This window comes from Mirounga angustirostris, unplaced genomic scaffold (genome assembly GCF_029215605.1).
Source record: "Mirounga angustirostris isolate CCGP_5_RB_7025 unplaced genomic scaffold, mMirAng1.0.hap1 SCAF_8, whole genome shotgun sequence".
Lineage (NCBI taxonomy): Eukaryota > Metazoa > Chordata > Mammalia > Carnivora > Phocidae > Mirounga > Mirounga angustirostris.
The window spans coordinates 10,848,933-10,867,675 of NW_026991716.1; the positions used below are offsets into that span (position 1 = coordinate 10,848,933).

The 18,743-nt window shown below is 44.4% G+C and overlaps 1 protein-coding gene across 2 annotated transcripts in view; it reads right to left on the reverse strand.

The window, feature by feature from the left end:
* Positions 1–17,809, reverse strand: part of CAP2 (cyclase associated actin cytoskeleton regulatory protein 2) — a 138,513-nt gene extending 120,704 nt beyond the window's left edge. Inside the window, exon 1 of one of the 2 annotated variants that reach the window (XM_064597138.1) lies at positions 17,445–17,809. The gene's annotated coding sequence lies outside the window, so the exon portion shown is untranslated. The remainder of the gene's footprint in view (positions 1–17,444) is intronic. The other variant, XM_045866328.3, reaches the window with a different exon arrangement.
* Between the last annotated feature and the right edge of the window lie 934 nt (positions 17,810–18,743).

Genomic DNA, 18,743 nt, shown 5'->3' on the forward strand with positions numbered 1-18,743 from the left:
TTTCCCACCACGACTGAGCGCAGGTACCCAAAACTGCGGATGAGGGGTGACCACTGTGCTTTGCAAAATGATCCCCACAGCAGGCTCAATGAACCCTCACCACACATGGTTACAAGGTTTTGTCTGGCGGTAAGAACTTTTGGGATCTCCTCTCTCAGCAACTTCCAAATATACAACACCGTATTATTATTATTATTATTATTATTATTATTATTAAAGATTTATTTATTTGAGAGAGAGAATGAGAGAGAGAGAACACATGAGAGGGGATAGGGTCAGAGGACGAAGCAGACTCCCCGCCGAGCAGGGAGCCCGATGCGGAACTCGATCCCGGGACTCCAGGATCATGACCTGAGCCGAAGGCAGTCGCTTAACCAACTGAGCCACCCAGGTGCCCCACAACACCGTATTATTAACTCCAGTCACCCTGCTGCACATATGACACCCCAGGACTTATTTATCCTATAACTGGAGGCCCCTACGCATTTTTATAGTGACTTGTTTGCTTTTAAATAGTCCTCTGCTAAGGATACAAGCCCAATCTCTGTGGAATCACGTTTGGAAGACAACACTCCTTCATTCCTCATATTTTCTCATCCAAATCATCTTGTGCTCCAAGGTAAGGGGCCCGGTAAGACCTAACTACTTCGTCTAACCAGTTACAAAGAGCAACGTTCATAGCTGCTTTGAAAACTGACACCCCAGGGTGCAGAGTAAATGGTGAGGAGCCCAGAATAAGAGCCTATGTGTCTGTTCTACATTCTCAGTACCTATAAGGCAGCCCGCTCAATTAAAACACTTCCTCGTGCGATGTTTTCTGTTAGCACATGCACACTGTGCCTCCCAAGGAGACGAGTCTGAGCCCGTCACGGGCTGAGGTTCCACCTTTTACTCTTCTTGCATTTCCTGCTGAGTCCTGCCTCTGGCCATGGACACAGAGAATTCTATAAATATTTTTTCATTGACTAATCAATTGGCTACCACTCACTGCTTTCCCCTTGCCTGCCCACTCACTGGCATAATCCCAGATCAGGTGGCAAGCCAGATTTTCACAGGAGCAGATTCCATTTCGAAGAAGACACTGGGTTAGTTTTTCCCTCTGAAAACCACAGTGGCTTCCTCCCATGATTCACAAGGGCGCCCTTGTTCTCTGGAATGTGAACCTTGCGTTTTCCACAGTTCCTTTTTTCTTCAGGACTTCAAGGTGTTTCAAACTCCACATTGTCCAAAGGGTTTTTGTAAATTCCTCACAGCAAGTTCGTAAAACAAGTAAGGGAGAACCCTACTGTGGTAATATTTTCGTGTTCACAACGGCTGGGTCTTCCACGTTCTCGATTGCTGGTTGAGGTTCTCCTCACCAGGCCAAAGATGCAGAAATAATAGTGGTGAGCGTTTCTCGTCAGACTCTATAAGGGAGACCCAGATCCAAGGGCTTCCAAAGATTATGAGTCTAAGCTTAAACAGAAGATAGACTTGAAGTGACAGGAGGTAGAAGACTTTCTCTAACATTTTCTCATGGTGAGACTGGGCTGCTGGCTTATATGGGAGCTCTCTCGAAATTGTAAAGTCACAATGGACGACTTTCTCTATAAATCCGCCCAAATTAAAAAATAAATATTTGTTGAACTACCATCGTGAATATAACAATTACCTTCTTTACTTTCTCCAGAAGCTACCAATCACTCGGGGAAGGAATCGTGTGGTTCACCATCACTGATGGGGTAACAGTTATGTGTAGAAGAAAAAAACACGGTCTTCACTCCTTCATTCATTGACTGACTCATTGAATATGCTGGTTTCATTCAGTCAGTTAGTTCCCACTATCTGCCAAACACAATGCTCATGGGTAGAAAATCAAGGGGGATTTAAATACATTTCTGGCCCAGCTGTCTTGGGACGAGGCTGGAAGCAGACCCTGCTCAGTCAAGCCAGGGAGTTGTTTTTCTAAGAGATACATTCGTGTTGCCAAGGTGCCTGCCTTTATATCTTTTGCTTGCTCTCCTATTGAGCATTTCTGGGGCTAGCCTCTCACCAAACAGAAAAAAAAAAAAAAAAAAAAAGCCATCATTTTTTTATTGCAAAGAAGTTTCAAGAGTCTCTGAATTTCAAACAGTAAAACCAGAATAGGAAAGATCAGAGAGTTACATAAATAAAAGAACACCTTAAATGTTTCACAAAACTGGAGAAAACACAAGATCCTGATTAGTCAATGGAACCCTCCAAAGCCTCTAATAAGATCCTAGTGCAGAGAAAAAAGGCAAACTGTCTTCAGCTGGACTTGAGAAAGGACCTCAGCCCAGCCCTCTACACCTCACCGGGTTCCTAAGACCCAGTCAAGAGACAAGTCATGCCATCCCAAACATGCCCCCCTCCCCCTCCCCTAGACCACCATTCCGCTGCTCCCACTGCCTCGGGGTCCTTCCCAGCACTGCTGCACCCATACCCTGCATCTCAACTCCTTCACGAGGCCACCCACTGCCCCACAGGTCAGGGGTAACCTCTCTTTACCGCCTGCCATTTACTTCCTGTCATCACCACCAAATCCAGAGTGGGGTATAGAAGGGCAAAATGAACAACCACATGTAGAAGGGATCTCCCCTTTCCATTTGCCCTCTCCACTCTGGTGTTACCACTTTTCAGGAGCCTCCCTGATCCAAATATCTCTCCTCTAAGTTGGAATCTCTAAAGACTAGAGGCGAGGACTCATAGCTTGATAACATGGAAAAAATATTTTGACATCAGAGAACCTTAATTTGAGATTCCAGCCCCTTACTTGGCAGTCTCCATAACTCTGGGCAGATGACTTAACCCATGGGAGTCTCAATTTATTCACTTCTGAAACATGGCTTCCTTCTTCTTCATTCACTGACTGAAGAGAATTGTATGCAACTGTGTTTTGAGGTGTGGTTCTGTGCCGGTTGCTGGGGCTACACAGATGGATGAGACAGATTCCTCAGGGGGCCATGATCTCCTTCAGGAATGGACGGTTTGGCTGTTGGGGACAGTCCAGCACTCCAGGATGCCAGGCGGCAGGGAACTGGGCCATTTCAGCAGAAAAGAGCCCAGTGGGAACTGAGGCCATGGGGGAGGTCTAAGTATATCTTGAAGGCTGGCTCTGCGCCCTGACTTGGGGGGGTGGTGCTGGGTAAGGACAGAGCCATAAAATCCTAGAGTCTGAATGTTGAGTGGGACCAGGACAGATCCCTATTTTATTCTCCTATCATGGAGTGTGAACTCTCTTAGCTAAATGTAAAGCAAAGACCCTTCACTGAAAAGAAGTTCTCTCCCCAGGTCACTCCATGCCCTTTCTAAGCTCCTCTGATGTTGGGGAAACCCTTCATTCCTGTGTCCCCACGCTGCCCGTTTGCTCTTGTTTAGGCCACGGAGGAAGTGTAGTTCAAAAAGGTGTTTCTAGGAGTTCCCCAAGGGCCACATCCTGGCACTGGGAAAAGAGGAACCATGGAGACCCCACTAGGCTCCCACAGCCTGGGAAGGGTTTCCAGGAACCTTCTGTCCCTCCATAAAATACACGTATTGCTCCCCTTGTGTGCAAAATATATAAAGAACTCTTACAACTCAAAAATGAGACAAAAACTCCAACATAAAAATAACCAAAATATTTGAATGGACATTTTTCCAAAGAAAATATGCAAATAGCCGGCAGTATATGTGAACATGCTCGACATCAGTACATAATCAGGGAAATGCAAATCAAACCCACAAGGAGATACCACTTTGCATCCACTAGGATGGCTGTGACCAAGAAGACAAACGGTAAGAAGTGCCAGTGAGGATATGGGGAAATCGGAACCTTCCTACACTTCCGGTGGGAAGTAAGTAAAATGGTGCAGCTGCTATGGAAACAGTTTGGAAGTTTCTTCAAAAGTCAAGTATACGTTTGCCATATGACCCAGCCATTCCACTCGTAGTTATCTACTCAAGAGCAGTGAAAACATATGTCCACACGCACAAAGACTTGCACACAAATGTTCATGGCATCATCATTCATAATAGCCAAAACATGAAAGGAAACTGCCCATCTGTCCATCAGCGGATGGAATGGATAAGCAAAATGCATCCACACAACAGAATTTTATTCAGCAGGAAAAAGGAAAGAAGTACTGATACATTCTACAACATGGATGAACCTCGAAAACATTATGCTAAGTGACGGGGCGCATGGGTGGCTCAGATGGTTAAGTGTCTTGATCGGCTCAGGTCATGATCTCAGGGTCCTGGGATCGAGCCCTGAGCCCCGTATCAGGCTCCTTGCTCAGCAGGAAGCCTGCTTCTCCCTCTCCCGCTCCCCGAGCCTGTGCGCTCTCTCTCTCTCTGTCTCTCTGTCAAATAAATAAAATCTTTAAAAAGAACATTATGTTAAGTCAAAGAGCCAGACACGGAAGACCAGGTATTGTACAATTCCATTTATATGATTACCCAGAAAAAGCAAATGTCTAGAGACTGCATGTAGATTAGTGGTTGCCTAGGGCTGGGGATAGGAATGGGAAGTGAGTACAAACAGGCACAAAATTTCTATTTGAAGTGAGGGAAATGATTTAACACAGGTTCATGGTGGCAGGTGCACAATGCTGGAAATACACTAGTAATCATTGAATTGTGCACTTAAAATGGGTGCATTTTATGGTATGCAAAATTGTACCTCGATAAAGCTTTCAAAAACAAAGAAGTACAACTAATCCTTGAACCATGCAGCGGTTAGGGGCATCAACACCTCCATGCAATCAAAAATCCTCATATAACTTTCGACTCCCCCCAAAATTTCACTACGCATAGTTGACTGGAAGCCTTACCTACTGTTGACTGGAAGACTTACCAATAACATTCACAGTCAATTAACTCATATTTTGTATCTTGCATTATATACTGTATTCTTATAATAAAGTAAGCTAGAGAAAAGAAAATGTTAAGAAAATCATGAAGAGAAACTAAATTTACAGCAGTGTACCGTATTTACTGAAAAAAAATCCGCACCAAGGGGCCCTGCGAGGTTCAAACCTGTGTTGTTCAAGGGTCAGGGGCACTGCTCCTCTTTACGAAGATATAGTTGAAAACCAGTTAAATCTGAATGACTTTGCTGTTCTCATCTCTCAGGGAAGACCTAGGTGGTAATGAACCTTAACCAGAGACTGCTCTGAGAGGCCACAGTTAGGGTCCAAGACAGGCGGCAGAGGCGAGCTGTGGTTCCAACTGCATCAGAATCGCTGCGGAAGAGGGGCCTGGGTGGCTCAGTCATTAGGCATCTGCCTTCGGCTCAGGTCATGATCCCAGGGTCCTGGGATCGAGCCCTGCATCGGGCTCCCTGCTCTGCAGGAAGCCTGCTTCTCCCTCTCCCACTCCTCCTGCTTGTGTTCCCTCTCTATCGCTGTGTCTCTGTCAAATAAATAAATAAAACCTTAAAAAAAAAAAAAAGGAATCGCTGGGGAGAAGTGGAGGGGGGTGGCTTCACAATACAGATTCCTGGGCCTCGCACTCAGCAATCCTAATCAGCTGTTCTGCATATTCCCAGCGATCTGCATTTCTCAGAAGCACACTTCAGAGTAAGAGGACCCACACTCTGAGAAATCCTATAATAGAAGTGCACAGGAATGCTGCCGGAGCATGTGGGCATGGGGGTGGGGGTCGAGAAGGGTGGGTACTCAAGTGAGCCCTGGGAAGTAAGGAGGCTCTTAAAGTTGAGTTAGGCGCTAAGCGGAATCTCAAAGGATGAAGAAGCATTATTGCCTTCTCAAAGCATTGTTTGGAAGAAGAGAGGTAAGTAAGGGTAAACGCATCCCTGAGCCGACACCCGGCACGTGCCAAGGCACAGAGGCATTACGGCTAGAAATTATCTTCTGAGCATTCACTGTGTGCCAGAAGCTAAGAGCCCACGGGAAAACCCGGGATTGACGAATAGCTGGCAGGAGCGGTGGATACGGCTGAGGGGAGATGTGGGAATTGGCTACAAGGTGCCAGAGGATTGGAGAAGGTCTGACAATGTCTGCGAATGCCGGAGATCTGACATAGGGCCACACGGATCGGCAGAGCTGGGAGGGGAAGAGAGAAGGCAGGACGTCTTGGATGCCTCCCCTTAGGGTCGGGGGTGGGGTGCAGGTGCTAAGCCAGAGAAGGCTTGCAGGTGGCCGGCAAAGGGGCGGAGCTCAGTTTTAGACACTGAGTTCCAAGTACCTATGGGATGACAGCTGGTGACTGCAAGTAGGGAATGGAAAAGCCCAGAGGGTGGGCTATAATTCCTGGGGTGGAATTATAAGTATTACCTACCTAATAATGACAACTGACATGAGATTTTTTGGAGAGCTCAGAGGAGATGATGAGGTGAGCTTTGTGAACTAGAAAATGATACCTGAGTGTCACTGTTATTATAATTTATCTCTGAATGTTCCCCAGCACTCCTCACAGGGACGTGCATCCAATGTGCGCTCGTGATTGCACGGGTCACCACGTCTCCAATCCCCCAAACACAGTGACCGGGGACAGACATCTCACACACCACCCTTCGAAGGTTAGACCGTAGCACATCTAAACTGCAGAGACACTTAGTGAATGAAAGCAGAAAAGGGGAGAGCATTTATGTGGTCAGTTATTTCTCACCACTTGACTAAAAATATCTCACTTCCCTAAACCCTGCTGTTGCGGTGTTAAGAATACCATGTCTCTCAGGAATAACGAAGACAAGAAGGTTTGCTGAAATTCCTTCCGATCTCAAAACTTACTGGCCTTCATTGGAAGATTTATATGCGGTTGAAGAGCAGATTCAGCAACTCTCTTAAAAGAAAACCCCCAAGGATCAGTTCTCAAGAACTGGGCCAATTTTGTGCATGGACATTTGTAACAAATGCGAGTGTGATCATTTGACTGAGAAGAGCCAGGTGATGGATCTGGCCGCAACTCCCTTCTGCTTCTTCATGTGTCACCAGCCGCCGGGGTCTACTTTCATACTTGACTTTGATTTATTACTTGTAACAAAATTGATGTTTTCAAATAGAGCTGTGGACCATCAAAAGATTGCAGGTTCTTCTTCTTCTTCTTTTTTTCCCCCCCGCTCTTTGGACTGGGAAGCCCAAAGTAAAGGGGATACAGAGAAAGAGGGCGACGCAGAACCAAGAGGATGGTGGGGTGTGGGGGCCACAGGGAAAGGGGCCACGGGAAGGCATCAAAAGGAGGAGGGGGCTACCAGTGCGGGTCAAGAGGGAAGTCTCTAGACTGCGTTCAAAACTCAAAAAGCAACTCCCCGACTCGGAAAGAGAAATAATAGTGGGTGAACTGAGGAAAGCGATCAAAACTTGAAAAGGAGACTTAATTGAGAATGTGTTCCTGGGTTTTTTTTTCTCTTTTCTCTCCAGGGTTGACCCAAAGTTGGAAATACCCAGGGGGTTCAGGCAACCAAATCTCTGAGACAACCCTCTTCTTTTTGGCCAGAAGACCTGGAAAGGAAACCCTGTCATGGAAAAATGTATAGAAAGTCCAGGGGTTTGTGGGGGACGGGGGTGGGGGTTCATTTTCCTCTCCCAAGAGTGGCTGCAGGCACAGCGCTGCTCCACAGATCAGCCCTCAGCAGCATAAGCAACTGAAAGCTTCTCCCGCGTTACTGCCAGGGGAGCAGGGGAAAGAGGTCCCTGTGGTCCAGAGGGTGGGGAGAATCCCTATGAAAGTTTTCGTCCTCCTTTCTTCTCACTGCTCAACCCTGAGGATGGCCCTGGTCTTGGGGAACTATTCCATGGCAGTGTGAGCAGCTCAAACTACAAGAGAAACCCAATCTTTCTGGCCAGAAGCCCAGGGTGTGTGTGTGTGGGGGGGGACTCTTATGGGCAGGACCGTGTGACAGGAATCCCAGAGAAGACAGAGCTTCAGAAGGGGATCCCTTGATTCTGTGCATGAGCCAGCACAAGCCTCAGTCTTGCCCCGGACCTGCGCATGTGCGGGACGGATCCAGAGGCTTTGAGATCTGAGCTGCAGTAGAAGTCACAGCTCAAGTCCCAGACTTAGCCCTAAATAGCGCTTCCACGGGACCCAAAGCAGCATAACAAAGGTTTGTAAAACTGCACTGATGTTGGAACCATTGCTCACAGAACGCAAGACAGAAGAACTGCCTGGTAAACAAAACAAAACAAACAAACAAACAAACAAAAAATATATATTTATGCATTTCAAAAGGACCCAGAGTCTCACAACGCAAAACCTAAAATGCCCAGAATCCAACTCAAAAATATTTGACATGCAAGGGACTGGGAAAATGTGATCTATTCTCAAGAGAAAAGACAATCCACGAAGGGCAAGCCCCCAATGACACAGGTGTTGTAATTATCAGACAGATTTCTAGGAGTTGTTTTAACTATGCTCCAAGAGATAAAGGCAAACACTGTTAAAATGAATGGAACAACAGAAGTTCGCAGCAGAGGCACAGAACCTATAAAAAAGTAACAAGTGAGTATTTTAGAGCTGAAAAATACAATGCAAAAGACGCACTGGATGACCCAACAGCAGGATGGTGATTGCCATGGGAAGTACTTGGTGGTATGGATATTATCCAATCTGAAGAACAGAGAGAAAAGGAATTGAATGAAAAAATGAACAGAGCTTCAGAGGCATGTGGGACAATATTAAATAATTTATATATTATATACATATATATATTTAATACACTGTATTAAATTATTATATATAATTATTTAAGACAGTGTCCTTGGGATCCCAGGAGAGGACAAAGAGATTGAGGTGGGAAATACACCCGAAGAAATAATGGGCAAACATTTCCCAAACTTGATGAAAGCTACATGTCGACAGATCCAAACAGTGTTATCTGTCTGGGGTTATTATACACAGACATGCACACACACACACACACACACAATTTACAGTGAGTGCCTCCAAAGGGGAGATCGAGAAAGATGAGTAAAGTGAAGATATAACCGCTTAAAAAGAAATAAAACCTGATGGGCTATCTAGCATTCCCTTTTGAGAGGTGTCACAAGCATCAGGATCTTTCCTTCTGAAATGTCGCCCCTAAATCTAGCAGAACCAGGAGTCACTAGAACTCTGTCAATTAACAAACTGGTTCCTTTACCAATGCTAATCGTGCAGAAAGGGTTTGCCATATTTCTGACCCTTGATTTTTGGTCTGAAAACAGAGGAAGGATAGGCTATAAAAGGGATTTCCAAATTTTCACTTGTAAATATCCAGAAAGCGTTTTGTAAAACCCTCCTGCCCACTTTTAGATTGACATTTAAAAAATTTCACCAAAATGTGAATGGCTGCAAATAATGTAACTTTTAGCATTCTGTTAATATTGATGTGGAAAAATAAAATTATTTCTCATTCTCATCCACTGAAATTCATATTCATTTCAAAAAATAAAGGAACAGGCTGCTTTTTGACAGTCACAAATTTTGCATAATTACAGTTTCTCCTTGAACTTATGTTTCCATTCTTCTTGCCCTATAGAAATGTATCCTAATTTTTTTTTTTTTTTAAAGATTTTATTTATTTATTCATGAGAGACAGAGAGAGAGAGGCAGAGGGAGAAGCAGGCTCCCAAGGAGCAGAGAGCCCGATGTGGGACTCGATCCCAGGACCCTGGGATCATGACCTGAGCCGAAGGCAGACGCTTAACCATCTGAACCACCCAGGCGCCCTATCCTAATTTTATTTATTTTATGCCTTAATGTCTTTTATTCATTATTCTATCATACTTTTCTGCATCAAAACTATGTTTATAAACTTAAATGTAAATTCAATGGCAAAAAAAATGTTCTTCTGATTGTTACCATTGTAACTCTGAATGCCACTTATCAAAACAACACACATATTACAAATGTTGACAAATAATTACTAAATGTACATAAAAAGTCATTTTTATTGGAAAACCCTCTCTTTTGAGCACTTTCATTTTTCAATTTTTTTTCATGCATATGTGGATGAGTAAATTTATTACTAGAATGAGTCAAGGTTGAACATCAATTTCTGTTTTTATCAAAGTAAATGCTGGGAAACTATGCTCATATAAATGAGAAGATGGGAGTGGGTGACATTTTGTCATAGAAACGTCACTCCGATCTTTGAACTCCTGAGTATACTAAACATCACATGGTGAAACAATATCAAAAATTATTTGAATCATCAGTGTAAAGAGAAACCGGGAAGACTGATTAGTGAGAGCCCTATCTACTCATCCATCTGGCTTATCTCAGCCATTCACTGTCTTTGATGAGGGCCATTTACAACTCTGCAGACATAGCAGTTAACTTGTAAAAAGCTGATCGGAAAGCAGGTCATTATTGTCTATAAGCACGTAAATAAGTTTTATCCTGTGGAAGTTCAATTGACTTTCCTCTCCCACTGTGGAGGAAGCCAGTTTAACAGCAATTAAGCAAATTCATTTCAACCTTCCTATCAATGGTCTCCTTTGAACTGACTGTAGACCTTTCCGGCTCTCTCATTTTTTAGTATGTTTAAAAACGTTCATTTTGGGGTGTCTGGGTGACTCAGTCAGTTAAGTGTCTGCCTTCGGCTCAGGTCATGATCTCAGGGTCCTGGGATTGAGCCCCTTGCACATGGACTCCCCACTCAGCGTGGAGTCTGCTTCTCCCTCTCCCTCTCTCCCTCCTTGTGCTCTGTCTCTCTCTCAAATAAATAAATTAAATCTTTAAAAAAATGTTCATTTTTCATTTGCATGAGAGTCCTGATTTCATCCTTTTCTAGATTTATCCTTTAATATCAGTTTACAATTTGATTAGATCAATCTTCAGGATTTTTTGTGTGTATGTCTGTTTGTTTGTTTGTTTTTTAACAGCGATTTAGAAAACACATGATTTGCGATGTCCGGGCATTGGTATCATTCACTTTCTCACCCCTAAAGCTGATATTCTGAAATGTCCCCCTTGTCTGCCTTCCCCACTCCCTAGATGTTGATATCCTTGGACAGTGCAATTTAGTAAAAAACAAGTTAGAAATAGGCCTTTTTAGTAAAATGAATTAGGAAGATGGATTACAGATTCAGGTTTTTCTTAGGTAAAATGAGAGAAAGGTGCTTATGGAAAAGAAGGTAAGAGAGAGAGCCTGCCTCTCTGTGGCTCGCCTGCTCTCAAGAATACTCATCTCTGAAGAAAGGCCATGGGAAGAGGATTGAAAGTCTTTGAATACAGGTAATGGACACAGTTTGAAGGTTGTTGGCCTAAAGTAAGAAGCACGAAAATGAGTCCCACCCCTAATTCTAGCCTACCTAGACTCATCAGCATTAGCGAACCTCTTTTTCAAAGGTTTCAGTGACTTTCATTAGATAATCGTCCACCTTCCACTCAGAGGAGACACTGAGGGAAGGACAAAGGCCATTCTGAAGCAGGACAGAAGAAGGGGGGTCGGAGGGCTGTCCACAGAGGGAACTCTGAACAGCAGAGAGCACCACGAGAGCACAGAGAAACAGAGAAGCATAAATGGAAATTAAGGAGGAATCAGAATTGCAAGTTTAAGAACTTTGGCTAAACACTTGTGAACCTGCATTGGACCCCTGAAAATCTCCAGCCACAGCTTCCAGCATCCTAGAGGATGATACCAGGAGAAACAGTCTGCATGTGGTCTACCGAACGCCAAACAACCAATTGGATGGACTCTTCTTCCATCAACCTACTCTCACAAGGCCAGATATCGGGGTGACCTGTCACTGGACAGATGTGAGCACAAGTCCCAGACAGTGTTCAGTAGATGAAAAGACCACCCTCATATCTCACCAGCCCCTTACCTACATGCTCTGAGCTTCTAAACTGAGAATACATAGAACGGACAGCCTTCACAACACATCAGGCTATAATCAGACTAAAATATGCTTTCACCATTATGAAGCCTATTGCATTTGGTTCTGGAAAATCCAATTGGCTAGTTTTCTTAGTGTGATCCATCTTGACTATTTCTTGTTGCCTTAGAGTAAAGTAATCAATTTATGTCATAAAAATCCAGTGATTCTGGGGCCACTGGGTGGCTCAGTTGGTTAAGCGTCTGACTCTTGGTTTCAGCTCAGGTCATGATCTCAGGGTCTTGAGGTCGAGCCCCACGTCGGGCTCCACATTGAGCATGGAGTCTACCAAAGTTTCTCTCTCCCTCTCGCTCTGCCCCTCCTTGTGCTCGCTCGTGCTTACTCTCTCTCTCTCTAAAATAAATTTAAAGATCTTTTTAAAAAAATCCAGTGATTCTTCTCTGAATAAAACTAAATAGAAACAGGTTGGAACTAATGATGACTACAACCTTAGTAGATCCTTTGAGACCTACGTGCATAGCTTGCAGCACTTCCTGTTCCTTATATCTTCGTTCACTGATAGTCCTCTTTGCATCCCCAGTGACCTTCACTGTGCTGGACATACAACAGTCATCCGACATAGGGGAATGAAGAAATAATCAACAGATCCCACAGTTTCTCTGGATTTCCACATGGATTGATAACAAAGTAATAAGGGTTATTTTCTCATTATAATGTGTACAAATATAGACACAAGACAACCAACATTGCCTATGTCCTACTGCACTTGTCTCGGCTGTCTCTAGCATCTAGCTTCTCCAGGGACCACCCCCTCTTCAGTACTGCCATGGAGACCACCTGGCTTCAATTTCCAGACTCCCAGAACTCTCCTGCTCTTTTTAAAAAATATTTTATTTATTTATTTGAGAGAGAGTGAGAGAGAGAGCACGAGGAGGGGAGAGGGGCAGAGGGAGAGGGAGAAGCAGACTCCCCACTGAACAGCGGCTCGATTCCAGGACCCTAAGATGATGACCTGAGCCGAAGGCAGACACACTCAACCAACTGAGCCACCCAGGCGCCCCTCCCTCTGGTTTTAGAACACTTGCTATGTCCATTCCCATATAGAGCTGTATCCTGAAAAGGAAACCGTCTTCTTTACATAACTGCTCAGTAAAAGAAGATGTTCTCCATAAGTGAGAAATGGGTCTACTTAAGAAAAACAAAACAATATGCAATTTCCCTGACATAAAACTCATGTAAAAGACAAATATTGCGTGATTTCACAGACATGAGGCACTGAGAACAGGCAATCCCTAGAGACAGAAAGTAGAATGCTGGTTGCCAGGGCCCGGGAAGGGAGGAATGGGGGATTATCATTTGATGGGGACAGAGTTTCCGTCTGAGGTGATTAAAAAGTTCTGGAGATGCAGAGTGGTGACGGTCACACAACTTTGTGAATGTACTGAATTGTACACTTAAAAATGATTAAAATGGTAAATTTTATGTTGTATATTTTACCCTAATTAAAACAGAAAAAAACCTTAGAAAATCCCTTACAATGGCCTGCTCTGACCTTACAGAGCTTCCTATCTTCCTAAGTACAATTAGAAATACCCAGGATGAAATCCAAAGGCTCACAGCCTGAATCAGGGCAGGCTTAGAAAATGCCCAAGGCTAAAACACCAGGTTTCCAATTGGCTCGTTGTTACCAGAATAACCAAACTAAGTCATGTTATAAATACTGGCCTGTCAGCAGGGATTCACATACAAGGAAAATGTTAGTAAGGTTTAGAAACCACTTATGGACCTTGCTGAAAGTCATGTCCCTTTGACTTAATAAAATGGTTCTCTGCCCCAATGAAGATGCTCATGGGGTACCTGGTCCTGCTGTGAAATTCAGCTGTACAGCTTTAGACTCATGTTTTTCCACACTTCTTGGGACATCACATAATAGATATTGCAATGAGAATCTAATGGAATGAGAAGACAGGATCTCAGTTCTATTCACTTGGTTTGGTGGAATGAAGAAGCTGGAGATACACCATTAATGTATATGTCAGAGGAATAATCAGCTTTTTCTTTCCAAATATATGATGCAGTCATTAAAATATATGATACAGTCACATTCACGCAGAAGAACACTTGCACATCTGTGCCAAGACACACAGAAAAAACTCTTCATAGCAACGCCCTTTGTAACAGCAAAACATGGGAACCAACCCAAATGCCCACCAACAAGAGAATGGATAAACGCATTGTGCAATATTCACCAACAAGTGCTAGACAGCTATCTGCAACGATAGGGGCAATTCTTAAAAACGTAATGTTCAGTTTTTTTAAAGTGAGATTATATACACCCCTTTCATAAGTCAAAAACCAAGAAAACCTAAACAGCCCCTTGTTTAGGAATACATACATATGTCATAAAACAGTTTTACAATACAACCAGGGATTGCTTGACACAAAATTCAGGGTTGGAAGGATATGGGGAATGGCACAAGAGAAGAACACAAAGAATCAACTACAGGTAACAACATAGTGGGGCTTTCCCCCCCTAGTTTCTGTGTATTCTCTTTAACAGCTTTATTGAGATATAACACATAGGAGACAATTCACGCATTTGAAGTGTACAATTCAATGATATGTGCAATCATCACCACAGTCAATCTTAGAACATTTTCATCAGCTCAAAGAAAAACCCTATAGCCTGTAACAATCACCTCCCTACCCTCAAACCCCAGCCCTAAGTAACCACTAATCTACTTCCTGTCTCCATAGATTGCCTTGTTCTGGACGTTTTCATAGGAACAGAATTAAACAATTTGTGGTCTACTGTGACTCACTTCTTTCACTTAGAATAATGTCTTCAAGGTTCACACATGTTTTAGCATGGATCACTACTTCATTTCTTTCTATGGCCAACTACTATCCCATCCTATGGATAGACCACATTTTATATATCCATTCATCAGTTGATGGGACATTTGGGTTACTTCCACATTTTAGCTATTATGAATGGTGCTGGTATAAATATTTGTGCATAGATTTTTGTGCAGACATATACTTTCATTTCTCTTGGATATATATACTGCAAGTTACATTGCTCTATCATATGGTAACTTAGTGTTTAACTTTCGAGGAACTGCCAAACTGTTTTCCAAGGCAGCTGCACCATTTGACATTCCACCATCAATGAGTAAAAGAGTTCCAGTTCCTCCACATCCTTACCAGCTGATTTTTTTATTCTAGCCATCTTATAGGTGTGCAATGGTATTGCAGTGTGGTTTGGTTTGCACTTCTCTGATGAATAATAATGTTGAGCATCTTTTCATTACTTATTGGCTATTTGTATATCTTCTTTGGAGAAATGTTCATTCAGATCTTTTGACAATTTTTGTATTGGGTTATTTATCTTTTATTATTGAGTTGTAAGAGCTCTTTATATATTTTGGATACAAGCCCCTTTTGGATATATAATTCTAAAGTATTTTCTTCCATTCTGTAGGTTATCTTTTCACAATTGTCTGGTTCTTAAACCCTAGTTTTTAATGCAGTGATGGTGGCCATTGGAACATAATGGCTATAGCTTACATATACTGGCATATTATTTTTATGTATAAAATGTTACATAATTAATAAAAAACAAAACTTCATACATGAAGATGTCCGTTAGGAAATATTCAAGACAAAATAAAACACTATAATACCCAAATAAGTTAATGCTACTCTTGAAGATAGTAACAACTCTTGGGTAGGACTCAGGCACTCGGATAATCTGGTCCATTAATCCCTTCCAAGGCTCTCCTCCAAACTATCACATGGCAGGCTGAAGTAGCAAAGTCCTAAAACAGGACACACACGCCCCACTTCCCTCCTGTCTTTATGTCTCCCCCTCCTCTCTCAAGCTAAGAATTATTTTTACATTTTTAAGTGCCTGAAAAAACAAGAAGAATATTTCTTTACTGGCGAAAATTATATGAACTTCAAATTTGTGGATATAGTGTAAGGTTTGGCAAATTTTTTGAGCCAAGGGCAGCTAGAGAGTGCTGGCCATGTGATCTCTTTAGGAGCTACTCAAGTCTACTGTTCTCCCATCCAAGTACTAACCAGGCCCTACCCTGCTTAGCTTCCGAGATCAGACAAGATTGGGCTGTGTTTAGGGTGGTATGGCCGTAGGCTGCTCAAGTCTACTGTTGCAGCTTAAAAGCAGCCACAGACAATACATAAAGGAATGGTGTGGCTGAAATTTACAGACACTGAAATTTGAAGTTCATACAATTATCGCCACTTCAACAATGAGCACCAAAAACCTATTTCCTACCAGTCATGGCCACTTCGATGGTCACCTTCCTGATTTCTCAATTTCTTTTTCTCTTGAATAAATATGACACCTTGATTCTAATTTTATTAAGGATTTTTAGATATGGGAATTAACGGAATGGTCTTTCTTTGCAAAATACACTTTATCTTCAAGAAGTCATGATGCAGCGACACTCAAGCTATTGAGTTAATTACTTTAAAAAACTTTTACTCCCTGCTCATTACATGCTGTAATTCAAATACTTTTCGGGGCTGAAAGAAGTTCCAAAAATCCTACCCCTGCCCTCAAGAGGCTTATAGTCTATAAGAACAATTTCCCCAAAGATCATCCCACTGTCATAATCTTACATTAAGTGAGCTCAGATATTTTACCAAGAATTCTAAGGCACGTTCCTTAAATTAAAAGAAACTTATATACGCAGCAAAGAAATAGTACCTGCAAACAATTCTGGGAAACTATGGTGCCTGCGTCCAGTAGGCTTCTGCATTCCCAAGACTTACAGAACCAAAGGTTCTTGATGTTTTGCTAAATGTTCCATCTCCGCTTTGGCCGTTTGGACCCGATCCTAGTTCCATATCCTAAACGCAGTCACCCACATTTACTCATTTTACAGAATGCATCAGTTCAAAGGCTGCTGAAACTTGCAGCCTGTTTGTGATGCCACACACCACTCGGATGAGAATAAAGGAAAGGCCATCTGCATATGCAACTGTTAGCCCTGAGAGTGATGATAACTCAGCTACTCGCACGGACAGCCCTCTACCCAAAGCAGTCAGGGGCCCAGCTGTGTGAGAGGCCCTGTTCCGGGCTGTCCCTCAATGCCTCAGTTGCTTTTGCATTTTTTCAAAGTGACTCATTGCCTCTAGTCAGGCTCCGCAGTGAAGCCAGGTCCGTGTCTTTCCAGCACTTTCCAATCGAGGTGCCGTGGTCGGATCCAGCCCAGTCACAGTCCTCCCCCCCTGCCCCCCCACCCCACGCACCCCCGTGAGGCTCGGAGCCCAGCGGGCGAGTACCCCCAAAGTTAAGGCGGGCCTGGAGCGGCAGCGCGGGGCGGCTAGGCCCCGGCCGGCTCCCGCGCGCACCCCGCCTCCCCGCGCCCGCCCCGGGGCGCCCGCCGCGGGGACAGGGCGGGGGCAGGGCGCCGCGGCGCTGACCCAGATGGGGCGGCCGCCCCCGCCCCGCCCGCGTCCCCGCCCCGCGCCCCCGGCCCCCGGCCCCCCGGCCCTTCGGCCCCGCAGGCGCCCGCGCGCACCGCCGCCGCGTCCCGGCACCCTCCCCAGCCCCCCGTTCGGCGCAACTTCCGAGCGGCCGGCCGCGGGGCGCCCCCCGCACCTGCCCCCGGCCCTCCCAGCCCGCGCCCGCCCGCAGCTCCCGGTTACCTGCCGGGTGTCCCGGGGTCCGGTCCCCGGCGCCGCAAGTCCGAGTCCGGCCACTCGCGCCCTCCTCCCGCGCCCTCCTCCCCCCGGGATCGGAGCCGGGGTCAGTCACGCTGCTCCCGGGGAGAGTCGCCGGCGGCTTCCGGGAGCTCGAACTACAGACGAGCCGAGGGGGAGAGAGAGGGAGGGAGGGCCAAGCCCCGCGGGTGCGGAGGGGAAATAAAGGGGAGCAGCGAGGAGAGGGGGCTGGAGGAAAGGAGGGGCAGATGGGCCGTGGGAGACAAGAGAGGGAAGCGGGGACGGCAGGGGAAGGGAGAGAGAGCCTGCCGAGCGCCCGGCTCTGAAAGCAATGAATTCACCGCGTCAGGCAGCCTTGCAAAGAAGTCTGGAAAGATCCGGGAGACTCCTGGCTGAAAGAGCCACAGATAGGTTGGCTCCTCAGAGACCTTGCAGAGATATGATGGGTCCTTAGGAAGCAAGAGACAGGCCTGTGTTGTGTGTCCCCCGGCCCCAATATGTGAGAGGGGTCCTGGCAGGAGAGGGAGGTGGGCATCTAACGTATTAGCTGGGCATCAAGCTCAGATGCATTCAGATCTTGTAAAAACATTTTCTAATGTGTTTTTAAAATGAATCTTACATACAGCATCTTTAAAAAAAGAGGATAAAGGCCCAATTATTTAAAAACAAACCTATCCCCAAACACTCTACGTTTATGTCTGTTTGTGGCCGTTTCCCCTTTATGTATTGATTATAAATATAAAATTAGAGGCTTTTTACTTTTTTTGTTAACGTGAGTAGAAGGAAAACATTGGTTTTCAATTTTCATCATTTATTTCAGTCTGAGAAAGTGGACTTTAAACTCTTCATTGAATAAATGCCAGGAAAATAATTACAGAGGAGAGAAGGTGGGTGGGGGATGGTAATTGATACTAAAAATTTCAAACAAACAAGAGGATGAATGTCTAAAAAGCTAGTATTTTCTGTCAGTGTTAAAATTGCATCTAGTTCGGTTCTGTGCCTTACAAGGCTTATTCTGACCTGATAGTCATAACTTACATGAAGGTCATTGCTAATACAAATTGCTTTTAGCCAACAGGGGGATGCCTCTCTGGTCCCCTTTGTCTGAAAAGAAGGGAAACAAAATGGCATAAGCATTGATAAATGAATGCATACACTGCATATATCCGAGAGCCAGTGCCATCCCCATCCCCATGGGCCTTGCATTTGAGAGGTATCTAATATATTTCTACTGAGTAATGAATAAGTGAATGAATAGATGGACGAAGTATACATGTATTTAGA